This window comes from Mastigoproctus giganteus, chromosome 8 (assembly GCF_048544385.1).
Source record: "Mastigoproctus giganteus isolate SK-2022 chromosome 8, ASM4854438v1, whole genome shotgun sequence".
NCBI classification, from domain to species: Eukaryota; Metazoa; Arthropoda; class Arachnida; order Uropygi; family Thelyphonidae; genus Mastigoproctus; species Mastigoproctus giganteus.
The window spans coordinates 63,459,950-63,480,430 of NC_143582.1; the positions used below are offsets into that span (position 1 = coordinate 63,459,950).

The 20,481-nt window shown below is 37.1% G+C and overlaps 1 protein-coding gene across 2 annotated transcripts in view; it reads left to right on the forward strand.

Annotated features, from left to right (window-relative positions):
- Positions 1-20,481, forward strand: part of Rel (nuclear factor NF-kappa-B family member relish) — a 462,299-nt gene that overhangs the window by 28,538 nt on the left and 413,280 nt on the right. Inside the window, exon 1 of one of the 2 annotated variants that reach the window (XM_090380553.1) lies at positions 14,392-14,504. The exons of the other annotated variant lie outside the window; for it this stretch is intronic. The gene's annotated coding sequence lies outside the window, so the exon portion shown is untranslated. Of the gene's footprint in view, positions 1-14,391; positions 14,505-20,481 lie in introns of those variants that run through there. 2 annotated transcript variants of the gene reach the window in all.

Here is a 20,481-nt window from a genome sequence, read left to right on the forward strand (position 1 = left end):
GTTTTAAAAGTGTATGGATCTTGTAAGTATAGTGCTGTGTATTGTTGTTCTTCTGGCCATTTAGCCGCAGGACCCCTTGCTGAGGCCCAACGTTGCCCGCACTTAGCCTCGTGGAGGCAGACTAAGTACCCACTAGTTTAAATATTTACTCTGGCAGGTCGTGCCACCTAATTTCTTGAGATTTCAGTGGCTAGGACCAAAAAAAAAAAAAAAAAAATACAGCGTGTCCAAAAAAATGTATACACACTTTGATTGTTAATAACTTCTATGTTTATTTTCATAAATTCAATTTTATAATTTTATAATGAAAAAAAAAAAAAAATGTAAGAAAATATGCATTAATGCAAGCGTTCAAATTGTCCTCCATTTTCATCCAGGCATTGTTGACATCGTCGAGAAACTGAATTGCATACATCACCTAAGATATCTCTTGATATTGCTGCACATTCTGCTTCAATAGCTTGCCGTAATTCAGCAATGATTGCTGGTTTTGTGGCATGACCTTTATCTCTGAGGTATCCCCAATAAAAATCCAATGGCGTTAGATCTGAAGAATGCGGAGGGAACTCAATACTGCCTCTTCGTCGAATCCATCTGTTTGGGGAAGTTCCATCCGGATAAGCCCTAACATCGCGATGAAAATGGGGAGGCACCCCATCGTGTTGAAAATAAAATTCATCATCATCTTTTTTTTTTTTTTTTTTAGGAGCATTAGCAACTAAGGCCATATTGCTCCGGGATATGCGGTGGTCATTCCCTGACCTTTCCGCATCCTCCGTATTTGGTGGTGACGGGCTCGAACCCCGGTCTAATCAAGAAGCGAAGCGTGTGCTACGCACTGCTGCTCCTTCCCATCTGGCTACGGAGGCGCCTTCATCATCATCCTCAAATAGCTCACGAATGTGTGGGACGATTGATTCCTGAAGCAAGTTGAGGAAAAAAGCACCAGTAACAGTTGCATCAAAAAAGAATGGTCCAATCAAACCCAAGGATGATAATCGACACTGTAATGCCCGGTAAATTCAAATGTTTCTCAGTAACGTGTGGATTCTCGGTTGCCCAGTACGAACAATTGTGGCGATTAATTGTACCATTCAACTTGAATGTTACCTCATCACTCCAAACGATCTTATTGGCAAACAGAGCGTCCTCTGCAGATTTTCTTAAAAATCGCTCGGAAAATTCAACCATACGATTAGGATCATCTTCAGTCAGGGCCTGCACTAATCTTGGAATATACCTTTTCCATTTTGCACACTTTAAAATGTTATGCACACTGGACTTGGGGATTGCTGTTTCACGAGCAGTTCGACGGACAGACTTCCTTGGTGTTTGTCGGAAAAGTTCCAGCACTTTTGCGATCTCGTGGGGCTCGTGGATGTGCGAGGTCTTCCTGATCGTTGCCTGTGTACATTTCGCACAGTGTCATCTGCTTCAAACTTATCACGAATACGCAAAATTGTGAGACGCGTTGGTGGTTCAGTGTGGTATTCACTCCTAAACTGTCTTTGGACTTCTTTGATATTTTCTGACTTCCCTTCAACACAAATTGCCTCTGTTCAAATGTAAGTCTGGTCTTCTCCATTATTACCACCAACTTGCAACTGAAAAAGAAAAAAGGTTACTGAGTTATGGGCTGATAAAGTGTGTATACATTTTTTTGGACAATCTGTATATATCGCGTGTGGGAATATCGCTAGAATTTGAAAGGCCGAATATGGTGTGCGCATTTTAATTTTGACGTGTGGGGGCATTCGCTTGCTTATAAATAGAGCAAGGGAGACTGAAGGCTGGGGGAAGGCAGAAGTATGGGGGAGGTAGAGGAGGCGCCCCTCCTCTACCATCCCCATACTTCTGCCTTTTAGCAAAGGTATAATGAGAGTGAGAGTGGTCTGCAGACCAGAAGATTGTGAAGAATATGACGAGAGTCTTTACAATCAAATGGAATGGGCAAGCAAGCGCGAATGTCTTATTATGGGTGATTTGAATCTGCCCCCAGACTGATTGGAATAAGTGGGACAGAACTCACCTTGAGGGAAATTTTTTCTAAATAAATGGATGATTATTATTTGTACCAGCATGTCAGAAATGATACTAGGGGTGAGAATATTCTTGATCTCATCATTACTCACGAATTAGATGACATCACAGGTCTTAAAATACAGGCTCCATTGGCAGGTAATGATCACGCAGTCGTCAGTTGGAAGATGAAGAAACATGTTGCAGTAGTTAAAGGTAAAGGTACGGGTTTTAATTTCAGAAGAGGGGACTTTGACAGTTTACGGCGCTATATGACATCTATTAATTGGGCGGATTAAAGAGTGAAGGTGAATACACTTGAATTATGAAATGCCATGAACACATATATACCATTAAGGATATATTGCAGGAGGGAGGATCCCGAAATGGATGAATGCAGAGCTGGCCAGTCAAATACAGCAGGAAAAGATAGCATGAGATAGTTACAGAGCGACGAATAGTACTCAATCCTACAACAGCTACAAGTTGATTTTAATAGCATCACAGATAGAGAGGCTAAGGCTGAGTATGAGAAAGCATTGGCCAAGAGAGCAAAGAATGAGGACAAGGAATTTTTCATTTATGTGAATAGAAGGAAGAAAAAAGCTAATCAGATTAGACCTTTATGCACTGGGTGTGGGAAAGTCTTAGAAATCCCAGCTGATGTTGCAGATGAATTGAAGAGGTACTTTTCATCTGTCTTTACTGAAGAAAGACCCTTCATGCTGAGAAGAGGCTGTGATATGAAATTAGTTATTCGAAATTACAGATGACTGTTTATCAGAATATATTTCTAGATAAAGGCAAGTAAGGCTGCTGGAATTGATGGCATTTACCCAGTAATTTTGAAGGGGGCCGCTAGAAAGTGTATTGTACCATTGAAGTTAATTATGAGGGCATCTTTGGAATTGGGAGAGATTCGTTTGGATTGGAGAAGAGCCGACGTATCACCAATACATAGAGGCGGTTCTAAGAGTGAAGTTGGTAACTACAGACCGGTTAGTCTGATTTCAGTGGTAGGGAAAATCTTAGAAACAGTGATTGAAAGTGGATTCCAGGGGCACTTAGATAGATATGACATGCTGAATAACACACAACATGGTTTTGTTAAAGGAAAATCATGTTTAACTAACTTAGTAAGCTATTTTGACACAGTTACTAAGGAGCTTGCTGTAGGGAACAATTTCGACATAGTTTATTTGGATTTTAGCATGGCATTTGACTCATTCCCCCATGAAAACTTATTGTATAAGCTGGAACATGTGATTAATGGATATTCTTCAGACTGGTGTAAAGCAGAAGTGGGTCCCCCTGCGATCAGTTCTTGGACCACTGTTGTTTCTGATTTCCATAAACGACATTGACGATGGGATAGAAGGCTTGATGCCAAAATTTGCAGACGATATAAAGATTGATAGATTAGTTAATTATCAGTACCGAGCAGCGCTCCTTCAGGATGACTTGAACATGTTGTAAGGATGGCCAGAAAAGTGGCAGCTATGTTTTAATGCAGCAAAATGCAAGGTCTTACACTTGGGAATAGCAACTCCAAAATAAATTACACACTTGGTGTGGATGAATTATAATATGGGCAGATATGAAGTTTTCTGAGCAGTATAAACAGGCAGCCATGAAAGCCCATAGTATTCTGTCGATAATTTATCGAACAATATCCCTTAGAGATATGGTGGTCATAGGCCTACTGTATAAAAAAGACAACGGGCTTCTTGAAATGATCCGAAGACGGACAACTTGTATGGTGAGATCAGCAAATGGGCGACCATTTTTAAGGAAAGACTCCTCTGAATACTTGGACTACAGAGCTTGGCAACCAGGCACCTCAGAGACAAGCTGATCGAGGGTTATAAGGTTGTAAGAGGGATCAGTAAAATGAACGAAGACTGAATTTTCACTGTTAAGAGAATTCCAGAACTTGTGGGCATAAATTCAAATTACAGAGGAAGAGGTTTAGACTAGATTTTAGGAAGTTTTCTTTTAGCCAGCGAGTCGTTGATCTCTGGAACAGGTTGCTTGCTTGCACTGTATGGCTATTACTATATTATTACAAAATACGAGCATGTCAAGCTTTTGAATAGGGTTTTGAATGTGAAGATTTTATGTGAAACAACTTCTTGAATGGAATCCAATTTAAGTTTTCTATATTGTTGTGCGAGAGATGAAAAGTTCGTGGACAGTTTTAGGATAGCTTGCTATTCCACCTATATGATATGAGAGCGTACCGCAGCTGACTAGATTTCAGCTGTATATAACACAGAAAAAAGAAAATGGATTTTTATACAGTGGAGATGGAGAGATAAAGCTTTAAGAAAGTAGATGTGAGAATGAAAGATAATTTCTAGAAGATTAGTTTGTTTGTTTGTTATTTGGTTTTTAGGAGCATTAGCAACTAAGGCCATATTGCTCCGGGGATATTCGGTGGTCATTCCCTGACCTTTCCGTATCCTCCGTACAGAAGATTACTAATTGTAAAGACGTCTTTCTTTCCATAGTAAACGTGAGAGAAAGGAGGGGATAGGATTTGTGCGGGTAGAAGGGTAATAACTTTAAAATATTAGATTTCTATTTTGTATTTGCTCACAAGTTTCACTTCATTTTATAAATATAAAATACAGTAATGCTAATGTGCAGTAATAGAGGCCACCGTAGCTTAGTGGTCAGGCGCACGGGTGCATAAGTACACGTGCATTGAGTGACCGGCGTTCAAGCCCGTGACTGCTGAATACGGTGTTGTTGTTTCTTGTATTCTATTTATCTTGTGAACTTCTCTGACCGTTTGGTTGTCCCGGAGTATAAACAGAGTATTTATTTTATTTTCGCGTATTCATTAGATTTAAGTTTCTGATTACGTTATACAAGACAACCTAGGACTCACTTTCACGTTGATCAGATTAAACAGTGGATAGTGAAAAAAAAACCCAAACAATGGGTAGTAACGTGCCATTATGCAATCTTCGAAATTTATAGCTCTCTAAACTACGTTTTTCTTTTATAACAATAAAAATAATACGTCACTACACAAGGCAACTAATTTCAAGTATAGAATATGACTGGCATAACGCCAACACTTTGTCTTTATAGTTAAAACCTCAACTTTCAGACATTCACTGGTTTTGCCAAAGCTGCTTAGTTCGTCATATCTTAATGATATGTACTGGTGCTATGCTGAGATTTTTTTTCCCTCAAGGAATTGTTGCACGCACTTATATTGTTTAAATACAAATTACCAACGTAAACCGGGCATAAAAAAAAAAAAAAAAAAAAGAGACGTGGAAAAAATCTTACGGTGGCTTGATGATATCTAATGTTGAGGAGGCATCCATTCTTTTGCACAAATATTTTTTGCAGCGTTAAGATCCAGTTTATCATTATCGTATGTCTCTGGAGTTGAAGATGGCAGCTCTGGATGAGTGTCGATCCTGGGATGGTAAGCGGGAATCCACAAATTGGATTCATTCACCCATCTCAAGATAAAATAAATTAATTAATTTTCTCTTTATACTCCGTGACTGCCACGTATGATCGGAGAAGTTTACAAAATAGAGAGAAAACAAGAACATCACCGTATTTATAAGTCTCATAGACCAAAACCATAGTCAATTCAGATACGCATGCTATTGCACCCTCGAGGTTAACCAATCAGCTACTTTAGCTTTGTAGCTTTCTGGCACCGATGACTGTCTCTTACGCATAAATTCTTATAAATGCATTTAAATACAGTGTGTTATTTCATCAGTTTTTTTTTTTTTTTTTTTAACAAACTGAAACATTTAACTACAAAAATGTATATAGACTTAATCTACAAGATATTTCTTGGCTAAATGCCTAAGGGTACGAAGGAGTTTACTTATGCATGGGTAATGCGCACACATCATTTCTGCTACCAAGGTAGTTTTAATGCATCATTTTAATCATATCTCATACTGTGGATACCTTCACAACGAGTTGCCATGGTATTACATTACCTCGAATAAGTAACGCTTCACCAATGGAGAAGACTAATATTACTTATTCTCGGAAAGCAAAAAGGTGTAGGAAAGTGATAGTTGGAGAGGAGGAGGAAGAAGAAGAAATGCCGTCGAAAGAGGAAAGGGACAGTTAATCCTCACACTCACTCACTCACTGAACTAAACCACTCATAAATCCCCCGAATAAGCAACGCTTCTCCATTAGGGAAGACTGTTGTTACCTATTCGCGGTAACGAGGACCCCCATCAAACCCCTTCCCCAGACGGCACGGTTTCAAGGCTTATTGGCCTATCCTCAGTGGGTGGGGTGCCCCAGTGTTACAATAGTGACAATGCAGTTATATCTCCACAATATGAGAAATGCCTAATGGTGTGCATGATTTAATCTAAAAGATATTTCTTGGCTAAATGCCTAAGAGTATTGAAGGAGTTTGTTTATGCATGGGGTAACACACACACACACACAAATTTCTACTACCTAGTAGTTTCAATGCACTGTTTTAATTAATATATCATATTGTGAATACCTTCACAACGAGTTTCCATGGTATTGCACTAAATCGAATAAGTAACACTTCACCTATGGAGAAGACTGTTGTTACTTATTCTCGGCGGATGCTACCACCGCCGAGAATAAGTAACAGCACGTAGAGAGAGAGAGAGTTCTCGTATGATGACTGTCTAGTAGTACATTATTCTGATGGGTCTCACCTGGAGGATGCATCTGAAAATTATTCGGAACCAATTTCATCCCACAGTGCTAATATTGTACCTGGATGGCGATGCATTGTTCCAAGACGCGACAATCCACAGGACACGAATTGTGCTGGAATGGGATTCAGAGCACTGCCGCGATCTGTAGTATCTTCCTTGGCTCGTACAGGCGCCAGATTCGAATCTCATTCAGGATCTGTAGGAACAACGCAGCTGACGTTGGTTGTTGAAGTATATACCACGGATACGCTTCAGATCATTTTTAAAGATCGTTTTCGAGTAGGAACGGGAACACCTACTTTAAAAATGACTTTTTCCCATCTGTTAAATGATTTAAAAGTTATTTTCAATTAAGAATGGAATAACATCACCAGGAACACTTGTCAGGGCCGTGTCATATGGAATCCTGATGGCGACTGCTAGGGGCAGAAGAATAAGTAGCATCAGTGGAACATTTTAAATTTGCAAAAAGTTCAATTGAAAACATAAGGATACTTTTATTTGTCTAGGCGGTATTGGGGTTTCTTACATATGGAAGTTTATAGTGGGTAGAGTTGGGATGAAAGAAGATGGTTGTAACTTAAGTGTGGGGGGGTTGTAAAGAGTTGTATCCCTACTCCCATAAAGATAATTGTTTATGTATTATTTTATTTTATCATTATTGTTTTTTTTATCGTGATACCTTGACATCTCACCGTGAAGGGTGGGATGTATTTATTTCCAGTATTAGTGCGTAATAAAGGATCATTTAATTAATCAAGTAATTATTTATAATATTTTTTTATAAATAGATATTTATAAAAATATCTATTAATTATACTATTATTAACAGATATTTTTACTTATTACTACAAGAATATTTACTTTAAAATAAATATGGAAAAATGTGAACTATTATTGCCTCTATTTGTTTAGTTCCGTGACAAATTAAGGTTTGTGTCAAGGTCTTCGATTGTTTCCCTGTAATGAGACAGATTCTTGGAAGTTATAATCAGAATTCTTATAGCGAAATGAAAGCATCGTTTTTCTTCGAAAATCATCCACTTTCTACATAGATTTCATTAGCATCATCATCATGTCACGCGAATGCTCGATTCTTGAAATTATTTGTGATGTAAATTCCAGAGCAAAAATAGTGTGTGAGTTGAAAAACCTAAGCTATTAAAGTTGCTGTTGTCAGGAAAAGGAGGAAAAACTCGAGGTGGTTGCAGCACTATTTGATCTAGAACTTGAAACGCGACTAAGGTTGCGTAATATTTCAGAGAAAATGATAATTTTCACAAAAGAGAATAGAAGTTTAAACATGCACCAAGAATTGTAAAAAAATATGAAGTAATATTTGTAATAATTATGGGAATGTATTAGATGCTCTATATCACAATTTTAATTATTTTGTTGATCTAAATTAATGTTCTACTAAATAGTATGTATACTAAATTCAAAGGTGACTAACACCCTCAAAAGTTCAAAACCAATGGTTAATAATGAAGCAGTTAGCGATTGAGGGCGCATTTGTGTGCGCACGCTTGCATATTTAGAAGTTTAAATCCAGCGGTCATCTGTATTTCCTATGCCATGAGACAGACTATAAACAGTTTGAATTGCGTTGTTTCAAGTAAATGCCTAGGTAACTAAAAACCATAAGGCGTCAGTATATTGTGTTTTACAAATTGAATGTTTCTAACTTGGTTTACTTGTACACCGCCGACCGGGCTAGCCGGGTGGGTAAAGTGCCTGCCTGGCAACCCAATGGTCGCGGGTTCGAATCCCGCCTAGGGTTTGGATCAGAGTACTGCAAAAACCTTTGGATGTGCATTATGGCCACAGAAGCCGATGCGCTAACAACAAACTTGTACACCACTGAAGGCAAAACAATACTGCTTCGCCTGAAATCGGATAATTGCAGTACCAACTGGCAAATGCATGCCTTTTAGTGCAGAATTCCACTGGTTTGATTTCATGACGGAATGAACCCGTGGATGTTTTCCAAATGAATGTGCTGGTAACGTTGCCAGAGTATCCACTGTACTGTTACAGTGCCGTGATCAGCAAAAGGAGCTGATAATGCATCTTTAACCACAGATTCCATCTTCTCTGCTTTGTCATTATTAACTAATCTTTATTCATTTATTCTTATATTTATTCATTTGATCCTATCCTTCTTGTGTATTGGCAATACGTAGATGCTTCTCCAATCCAAGGGCATGAAGCCCTCGCGTGTAATACAGTTGATATAATCACCGTATTCCTCAAACCGGGCCGAAAAGACTTGAGTTCGATTCCTGCAAATGACGCGAAGAATTTTTATGGGCCTTTTTTACAACATGGATGAGAAAGAGATAAAAATATCTCAGGTGTGAGGGTAGCATGATTTTTTTTTCTCTCCTAAACTCGAGTTTTTCCTACAAAAAACAGGCCAATCGACAAACAGAACACGTACTTTTACAGATATAATATGGCGCAATATGTTCTAAGTCATTGATGCGCCTAAAATACTATAACAACATGGGTGAGAATTATGTAGAGTTTATAACTGCATTTTCGAATCCCCCCCCTTTTTTTTGTTCTCATTATATGAGAATATGAGAAACAAAACAAAATATAATGTGTAATTTATATTGATAATTATTTGATTTATAATTTTTATATTTTTTAAGTCCATTTTCTTTTAGCCAGCGAGTCGTTGACGGAACAAGTTGCTTCGCAGGTAATTGAGGCCGACAATTTGTATAAATTCAAAGGTCAGTTGGATAGCTACCCATATGAGGAGGGAAGCACATAATTTGTATTTTCTTATCTACTTTTTTTTTTGCCAGTGCAGCAAAAACGTGGCTTCCTTGCGCTAAATGAAAAATGCTATTACTATATCAAATATCTAAGAATTTAGTAAAACCTTGATATTTAAGGATACTCACCTTTACAAAACTATATACACCTTGTAGAAATGGTTCAAAATGATAATCGAATAGTGAGGAGGGAATTTGAAGAAAACTAAAAATAATTAAAAACTGAAACTGTACAAGTTTTCTGCCTGACCGTTACTGTTGATGTGAGAACAGGTCGAGATAGAAATATTGTAACAGATATATTGCAATTAAATTCAAGCTGTTAGGTGGGTTATATTTAACTCTAGGATACTCTAAAAGCAAGTGTAAAACAGGTGGGCTGAGTGTGTCGCTCAAGTGTTGTCGTCTTTTATTCAACTAAATGAATTATAGTGATATACCCGGTTACAATGCGGTGCATCGTATATGATATTCACTAGACATCATCCTAAAATTTTAGGAACATACAAGTGCTGGTTAAGTAACACACTATAAGCTGTAGCATCTTTATTATCTGGGATGTTGTAACCATACTTCACATATATAAACTACTTCCGGGCAGTGAATGCACTTTGATAAAAATCAGGATGGTGATGTTTACACCATTGTTTACCGTTAGAAATGAGTTCCATATCACTATCAACCACGCAGGTATGCCTTAAGTCTACTAAACAAAAAAAAAAAAAAAACTTGATGGGGCAAGATCAGAGCTGTGGGTGAGTAAAGCATATGCTCCACCCGAGCTGACCGATCTTTGACAGTGTCATTTGTGCTGTGTGCGGCCTTGCCTTATCCTGAAAGTTTGATGTCCTGCCTATTTGGGTTCAGGTCTCTTGGTTTTCAGAGCTCGATTAAGCTTTTTCAGGGAGAAGCAGTATCTTTCTTTGTTGATGGTTCCACTTTCTAGAAAATCGATAACAATTATGTCATTTTGTTCCCAGAAGAAGGTGACCATAAGTTTTGTCGATGATTTGGAAAGTTTTGGCTTTTTGTTTACAGGTGATGTCGGGTGTGTACCCATTTCATGTATTGTCGTTTGGTTTGCGGGTCATAATGGAAGAGCCATTGGAAGTCATAATGGAAGTGAGAAAACATGGCTCCTCACAAAGTCCAAGAGACTCTTGATTTTTAAGGAGTCCTTATGTGCTGTAATGTAATAACTAGATCGTATGTATAGCTTAGCTTAATTTTCAGCACTCATCTCATAGTAATCCGCTTAGCTGGTGGAGAGTTTTACCACGTACATAGTGGTTATAGGATTCTAATAACTTACAGGGATTATGGGTTTAAAAATAATAGCTAACTGAGGACGATTTTCGAAAGTCGCTCGTGCGCGGCTATTAGCTTCTATTTTTCTTTTTTTCTTAATTTAATTTAATTTAATTAGGCAACCATAGAATGGAAGATGCACTTTCCTTTCTTAGGAAAATTTTTATAGCCCATAACTTAGTTTTAAACCCATAATCCCTGTAAGTTATTAGAATCCTATAACCACTATGTATGTGGTAAAACTCTCCACCAGCTAAGCGGATTACTATGATGAGTGCTGAAAATTAAGCTAAACTATATATACGATCTAGTCCAAGAGACTTTAAAGCACCCAGGAACGCCAGCAGTGGTTTTCAACCTTTTTTAATAACGGCACCCCTAAGTAATTTATTTTATTTTGCTGCACCCCTACTCAATTTTCTGCCTGTTAGATCCGATTCTCTCTCTCTCTCTCTCTCTCTCTCTCTCTCTCTCTCTCTCTCTCTCTCTCTCTCTCTCTCTCTGTGTGTGTGTGTATATATATATATATATTTTTTTTATATTTTACTTTTCATAATACAAATTATATATATATATACAGTATATAATTTTATTCTTTATATAGAGGTACTAAGTAAACATCAATTATAGATCACCACAAAATTATAAAGATACTGTGCACCTTTTTATAATGAAATAAACATTTAAATTAAAAAAATAATAAGTTTAAGTAACTTAAACCCAAATTACGTGATACCCCTGGAATGTTGTTGCGGCACCCCTGTTGAAAACCACTGACCTAGCCTCTCCAGAAGATCTTCACAGATCTTTCCTCTCAGACATCATCTCTCGTGAGTATATTAGTTACCCTCCATGAACAGATTTTTCTGTACCCCAATGATGGTCAAACACCTCTCTGACATTTTCGCAGCGTTCATCACTTTTCTGGCGGTTATGCATCTGTCATTTCGAATGAGCTCTGGTCAGTGAGTTCTTCGTTTACACTGTTTATGACGAACGTTGGTCTTCCGGCTCTTAGATTGTCCTTGATATCGAAATCACCTTCCTAAAACTGTTGGAGTCACTGCTTGACATTACTTCGATCAATTGTGCGGTCCCCGTAGACTGCCAAGAGTTTTCGATGGATGGATGTAGCCGCCTGATCACTCAATTTGAACAGGAACTCCATCACACACTGTTGCCAGAAATGGCTGTCACTTTGTAAATCCTTATCTTCAGATCTAAAATCTCTAGAAAAATGAAATTAGTTGTGTTAATGGGTAATTGTAGTACAAAAGTGTATGTCAATCCTCCCTTTCGTGGCATAGACGTCATAACCCCCCCACCCCCCCGAGAGACGTGGCATAGACGTGGGCTATGCCACGTTTCTAAGTTCTGGTATGAAGTAATTTTTCGACATGTTCAGATATGACCAGCCTATCAAAAAAAGTAGTACCATTCAAACCATAGCATGTGATGGGTGGTCTTGCACTTCTTTCACATAGTGTGGATTGACATCACTCCAGAAGTAACTTGCATGGAGACGAACTAAGTTAAACAGCACACTCATCACTAAACATGACCTTTGACCATTTAGGAATGGTATCAAAATGTAGAAATATCTCACAAACTATCAGTCTCTTTTCGTAATCTGCATCTGATAATTCACAAATGATAGTTGGTTTATACGGTTTCATTTTAAGGTCATGTTTCATTGTGCGTTATAATGATGTTTGTGAAATATCCAACTCTGCAGACCGTTATCATAATGATGATTTTGGATATTTGAGAACTGACGCATGAATATTTTGCATTTCCAGATGACGAATTTTCGGCCGTCCGTTTCATTCAGCGTCTGTATTGGACGCTCAGTGCAGCGTCCAATACAGACGCTGATTTCAGGAAGTGGTCCAATTGGTAAACTATATAGTCTTAAATGCTTTCTTTTCCCAACGATGAAGATTCAATCTTAACTGCGCTAACTTTCCACATCTCTCTTCAAAGTCTTCTTACACCTGTTTTACTGTCTTGTTGTGCGTGTCTCCTCTCGTGGTACCACACCACTGCTATTAGCCTTTCTTCCACTATAAATGGACCGGTATCTATCATATTACCTGAAACAAGCAAAAAAGAAACACTAGATTATCATCAGATCTTGAATAGGCAGGAAAATAGACAACATCGTGGAACTTATTGAACACCCTATAGTTTGCCCAATGCAATTTATATTCAATAATATAAATAACTTTAAATAATAAATATAAATAACTATATATTTATATATAGCCGAATTACATTAAAAAATCCGAAACTTTTTGAATATTTTTCCAAGGTAATCGATACAAGGGCAGAGAGGTTGATTGGATTTAAGAATGTTAGATTTATGGATTATGTTCCATTAATAATTTCCAAACACCAGTGTGTTTCTGTTTTACATACTTCCCTAGACCGTACGTTATTATTATTATTATTATGTATTTGCAACTTTAAAAAATCATTCACTTTGTCAAAGCGCTTAGTAATATGTATTTAGTTTTTAAGAACATTAGATTGCTGAAATCATAGCACACCATTTATACGGCATGTTAAAAAATATGGGATTTAATACTGTAACCAGGATTCGGACCAGCGACCTTTATTTCTTAGGCAAGTATGCCACCTACTGGACCTATCCGGCAACAGAGGGTCACATTTTATCTTAACGATGGTGTTATCGCCCTGTGGAACTTATTGGGATCACAGCTAACGTATTATCTAATAGAAATATTGAAGCGTGCTTTCTGACAATATTTTTAGATTTAGTGAACAACAACAGAAAGATACCTTATTTCTGATTAATGCTATTGAAAGCTTTAATTTTTTAATTTAAATATATAAATTTATATATTTAAATTTTGATATCGGCTCTCCTGATCTTGCTGAATATGGAATACATACGTAATATGAATTACTCCTGAATATTTCAGGCCATGTGCATAAATAACTTTCAAACAACCAGAATTTTATATGTTTGATTCATTAGGTTGCATTGTATTTAATAATTATTTGTTTAATACAAGACACCTGGATACAATGTTTTATTTTTGTCATGTAAAAGGACAATTTAGTAATAAAATAAATTCATTTTTAAAAACATCTAAAAATGTATACAAGATTTTAAACAGTATTGTAACCCAAATAATAATAAGTAAATTCAAAATTGTTAGATATTTGTAATTCTGAATTGTTGAGGTATTAATTACCTTAATTTAATTTATTAATAATGCAGTAAATTTATTTTTATGACTACTTAGCCAAAACGTAACTGCCGAATTACAGCGTAATATTTCCTGTTATTTATATTACCATATCTTTTATTGTAAAATATAAAAAAGTAATTTCGCTTTATTTGAGATCTTGTAATGTCAGATTTTAACTGTCAGTGAGAATAAGAATAAAATTCGTTGTTGCATTTGCTTGCAACAACTTCCGCGATAAACTAGATGGGAATTTCCCAAACGGATAACGCTGTCGTTGACGTCACCGTGCCTACGGTCGTAGCCAGTAAAACCGCGCGTTTCGCACGGGTTTTTCCGAACTACTTCGAATGGCGTATTGACGGTGAACGGGCGCAGGATTCCACAACTATAGAGCCGGACTGATTTGGATAACATCGGGTGTAAATGACAGCAAGGAAGAAGCTTCCAACTCGAAGCAGCTTTTAAATTAGAAGGTGTGTGGGTGGTTTCTGTTAGTTTATATTTATTAATCTTTGGTCTTTTATTTTGCGTATAACAAGTTCTGATAGCAAGATGCTCGCATGCGCACTAGTGGCTGGCATTCAGTGCCGTTATTACAAATTTACAACTTTGTCAGTATTAGACCTTAGTTTTTTTTTTTCTTTGCAGCGAAAAATATGTGACGTCTTATATTATTTTTATGGATATTCATTTCTCTCTTAAAATAATATTTAAATATATATGACAATATAATTTTTTTTCTTGAAGAAGTATCAGAGTATGTTATTATAGTGGTTTTGTTACACGAGAGAACTGGGCTTTTGACAATTTTCAAAACTCTCGATAAAGCTTTTAAAATTGCCGTATCGTATCAGGTGTGACTCTTATGAGAGTGTCTTCCGGATTGAATGACTTCCTGAATTCTGGGAAAGTACAAATTGAATTTACAACTTCAGATTTCAGGAACTGGTCCAATTAAAGTTGGCATTTAACTGAGGCCAAAATCTGAATTCAGAAATGAAACGAATACTGGAGTCCAGATCTTCGAGAGGGAAGGATTAGGGACTTTATAGGGTCCGGCCGAGACGTTATATTACATTGCTTAAATAATTAAATTTATGTTTAATGATTGGTAAAAAAAAAAAAAACTCTATAAAGTTAAAATAATAAAAACATTTTTTATCTTATTGATTTATTATTGCTAGAACTGACTTGTTACATTTTAAACTACCATCTATACACGAACACGCACGTACACATAGACACATACAGTAGCGTAGCTACCCTTTTTCGGGCCCGGAGGCAAATAACATGTTCGGGCCCCTACTTAATTAATGAAAATTGCAAAAAGAGGAGACAGCCAAAGACGCTCGGCCCCTAAAGTGCCCGGAGGCAGTTGCCTTGCCTGCCTACATGGTAGCTACGCTACTGGACACATACAAACAAAGAGAACCCGTCATGCACTTTGATCGGGGTTCGCTTTAGCGCTAACGTTCATGTAGAGGCCATTAATTTAAAAAAAATAATAAATAAATAAAATTATATATATATATATATATATAACGAGAATATTATCGTTAACCATATTTTGTGGTCATTTTTATTCGAACTACAGTTAATTCAAACGCATATATTACGCTGCTCGACAAAATTAACAGATCAAAATATTTTTCATGAATATTTCATTGTGAACAGTGTCACCAAAGGCGAATATTTGACATAATAAGCATCCTGGTGTGCTAATTCAGAGTATCCAATAGAAATAGATCTACAACCTCACAAAGCCGCACATTATATAAATTATTCATGCCTATAAAAACACGGGTTGCGACCATATCACTTCATCTCACCCCCTTTTGGGGCATGCTCAGTGGCATAGTCACATCTCCAATAGTCAAGGTGGCAAGTTACCGTCGTTTAGATGCTTCTTTGAGATGGCGAGTCATTGGACGATTTAAAGCCGGGAAGCCGTCAAGCAGAGGTGGCATGTTGGCTTAACGTGTCGCACAATGTCGTCGTGGCACCGTGGAAGCAGTTTCAGGGGACTAGAACCATTACAAGAAGAGCTGGACAAGGTCGCCCGAGGGCGACGCCAAACAAGACAGGCCGCTATCTGGCTCTAACAGCAAGACGGAACCCTACAATGTCTTGTCGTCAACTGTCCCTTGAGGTTGCTGCAGTCACAGATAAAAACGTTTCCAACCATACTGTCTAAAGAAGGATCAATTCAAGTGGACTCTACGCAAAGAAGCCAGTGGTGTGTATCCCATTAATCCCAAACCACCGTAGAGCTCGACGAAACTGGTGCTATTAACATGTAACTTGTAGCCCTGGCAAGTGGAGTATATTCTATTCTCTGATGAGTTCGGTTTTAGCCTACAAACGGATTATGGACGTTATTCCATCTGGAGACAACGTGGAATGCGGTACCATCCCTCCATCAGAGAAAGGGACACTTACGGTGGAGGTAGTGTTCTCGTGGCCGTTCAACGGCCGCACCCCCTCTTCATATTTTTCATAGGGGTACCTATAAGAAATATGAAGAGGGTACCTACAATTTTCAGATGACATTGTGGTCATAAGCCACGATCCCAAAGAATTAGAGGAAAATCTTAATCAGTTATGTAGAGTTAGTAAGGATTTTGGACTAAATATGAATATGGCTAAAACAAAAGTAATGACGAACAAGTATGCCACAGAAAGGGATATAATGATTGAAGGAGTAGTAATTGAAAAGATGGAGTCATATACTTATCTGGGACAAGTCATTAGCTGATAATGATAAATGGCTGGAAGTCAAGAGATGAATAAGTTTTGGATGGATAGCATTCAGGAAATATAGTCACATACTGAGGAGCAATATTCCAATTTGTCTGAAACGTAAAATAATGAACCAATGTATACTCCCCACCATAACTTATGGAAGTGAAACTTGGGCACTCACCAAAAGAATGGAAGAGAAGTTAACTACACAGCGAAGAATGGAACGAATTATATTGGGAATCAGACTGTTAGATAAGAAGAGAAACACATGGATTACTAGGCAGCAAACTCAAGTAAAGGACATTCTTATCAAAACTAAAAGAACTAAAATGGGCTTGGGCAGACACATAGCTCGATGACAGATGGACTAAGAAAATAACAGAATGCTACCCAAGAGGAGCTAGAAGAAAACGTGGAAGACAACGACGGAGATGGACAGATGAAATTCAAGAGTTTGTGGGTAGTGAATGGATGGCCATTGCACAAAACAGAAGGAACTGGAAAGTTGCTGGAGAGGCCTTCATCCTGCAGTGGATTGAAAATGGCTGATGATGATGATGATGATGACCTATCAAAACGATTACATCTAACGACTGCCATGCCCAGCACGATCGCTAGACTTAAATCCGATCGAACAGGTGCGGAACGCCCATGGGCGTGGCATTTGCACACGCCGACAGCCAAACTTCTCGGTCATTTGGTGAGTTAAGGTCTGCGCTGGTGGAAGAATGGGATTTGTTGCCACAAAATATTATAAACACCCTAATATCAAGCATGGTTCACCGCTGTCATGCCTGTTTAGCTGTTAGAGGGGATCATACGCGTACTGATGTCATGTGACAATATTTTCGAGCATCTTATATCGAATTCTGAAGAGTGACCTTTTTGGTAATTCTTTTAGAACCCCTAATAAATATCCCTAATACCCGTCCGAAGTTTCTCGCTGTCTCCTCATTTCATCGTTATTCTATGGTACACCACCATACCAAATTTTGTCTCAGTTCATCGCAAGCTGCACGAGTTACACCATACGGTTTACGATCGGTATACTATTATACTTCTACTTTGACCGCCAAAGGACTTCTATGAAGAGAATCATCTAATATTTGGCTCTATCTAATATTTTGTTCTTATGCTCGAGCTGTCTTTTTATCAATCTCTTATCAGGACCTCCTCAAGTGGGTAGGCGTCGCCTACGGCCGACAGTTCAGGAGGGCACCAATTTTTTTTTTTTTTTTTTTTTTTTTGACATAGCTTTCTGATTGGCTAAAGTTTATCAGTATTCAGCATTTAGGGCAACACATTTTATTTCATCTACTAATGGCACATAGGGTCGCAGCGCTACTGCTCTTTATTGCGGTACGTCTGAGTAAAATATGAAAGTGTGGTCTTGTCTTTTCTAAAATTCATTATATGTATTAAGTGTGCGTGTGCGTTCTAAAGATCAGTTTGCCTGCTTTGCGATATAGATCGGGAGCTGCTCTGTGAAAATCCTTCTAGCAAGTCTCAGTAACTTTTTAGAGACAAATTACAAGTAGAATTGGTCATGATTATATATCTAGGAGCTAGATATATGATCATGACCCTGGGAGCTAGGGTCACGTTGTATATCTAGGAGCTTTTCCATAGAATCTATCACTATTAATTTTTATGAGATGCATACCTAAGAAATTAATAGTAAATAGGACAGCTAAATATTTAATTTTTGGCTAGAAAATTTCTAACTTGGATTTTAGCCGGTGTTTGGAGAACTATCAGTAAGTTACCTTATTAATTGTATTGAGAAAAGGAATTGATTATTGGGTGATCATATTGATGAAAACGATTTTAAATTTGCATTCGTAGGGCAATAGCTTAGGGATAATTATAGTTTTTGCTATTCGTTTTACGACGCATTAGCATCTTATACCATATTGCTCCAGGGGCCACTTTTCATGTTGTATTGGCTAAATAACTCAAAAGCGAAAACTCTGCTCCCTCCTTCTGAAATGAGTTAACCACAGAACCGATTGAAGAAGGCCTTTAGATTTCTTCCAGTCTCTGACAGGATTTGAACTCCTACTGTCACGTGAAACACTAACGAAGAAAATATCGAATTATTAGAATCGTTCATTCATTTTTTCATTTATTGAATGAAAAATGAATGAATGATTCTAATAATTCTAATTATTAGAATCTATCGATCTCGCATAGAGCATGATATTTAATGGTTAATATTTTCAGACTTTTACGGAAACTAAATACAGTATATCATTATTATCCGCGTTTATGGGAGAAAAGAGGCCGGATTATAATCAATTTCGGCTGATATTCGGCCTCCCTACCGCGTGCCATTGATACTGTTTTCAAGTTATTTACTAGAAAGCAGTTGCAGTAGTGTTTTGCTATACCTAGAAAAGCAACGTTTGTGAACTTTCACATCGATTACGTGTTATTATTATTATTATTGGCTATATGTTGCAAGGAAGTCTGAGGCTTATGCTGCACGAAGGAAAAAAAAAAAAAAAAAAAAAAAATTCTGAATTACCCAGAGAGAGAGAGAGAAGTAGAAGGGAATCACCAAGAAAAGAAGAATGATGATATCCAGCTCAGGACCCTAGGTGTGTCAAGCCCACACTCACCAGATGTAGGCCCTTGGGGTTAAAGGGCTATTCGTGAATTGTATACAGCGCTAGAAAAGTCAACGTTTTGAACAACCCATCCCCTATAATTTCGTAACAATAGCTTTGATCTTTATTACTATCACTGGATAACGAAATACTCCAATTGAAGTCACATTTTATATATATATATATATATATAAAATATAGTGAACTTTTTGAAAATATCCATTTTTAATAATACAGTTTGTAATAATACAATAATGTGCACATTATCTAACTTGTTTCGTATGATTTCAAATACGAGAATAAATTTTCCAGCATCCACAATTTTTGTGAAATTTCTATCTTTTGTTTTTCATAAAAGTACAGAATTGCAAAATTAAATATTCTTTTGTAACTTCCTTTGCTTATTATTTTCACAGATCTGGAGAAAACACGTTTTAAAGGAACTAACGTTGCTGAAACAGTGGAGATTTTTGTACAGTTAACATTTTTTTATAATAAGGATTCCAGCACTGGAATCCGTATTATATAAATTTAAGGAGGAACTGGACAGGCATTTGGAGGGAATGGTTTGATTTTTTTTTTTTTTTTTTTTTGGCTGATGCTGCATAAGCTCATAACACTTGCTTTCTTGCATCACATGCCACTGCTGCTACTACTACTACCGTACGCCATCATATTTTTATGCGCCTTCAGTTTTATTCACTTACTCTTTCTCTAACCCTTAGTTTTTCTTCTTTAAGTTTTTTTTTTTTCTTTTTTTCCTGCCAAACTAAAACTAGCCGAAATTTATCATTTGAATTTCGAATGAACTTAAAAACGATTTGTATTAGGCTCTTATATGTGAATATAAATTGGTAACTCGAATGATTTGATTTGGTTAGTAATTAATAAATCTAATGATTTCCATTCGATATGAAAATCATTCAAATACGCCTGTCACTACTATATTCACATGCTTGGTGTTTCAGGCATATCATTATCATCTTATATAAACAATCATTTGATAATAAAAATGCAGATATATAAATAGTAATAAAAAAATTAAATAGTAATTTAAAATAAAAAATATGTACCGTATATAGGTATTTTGTTTTGCAAT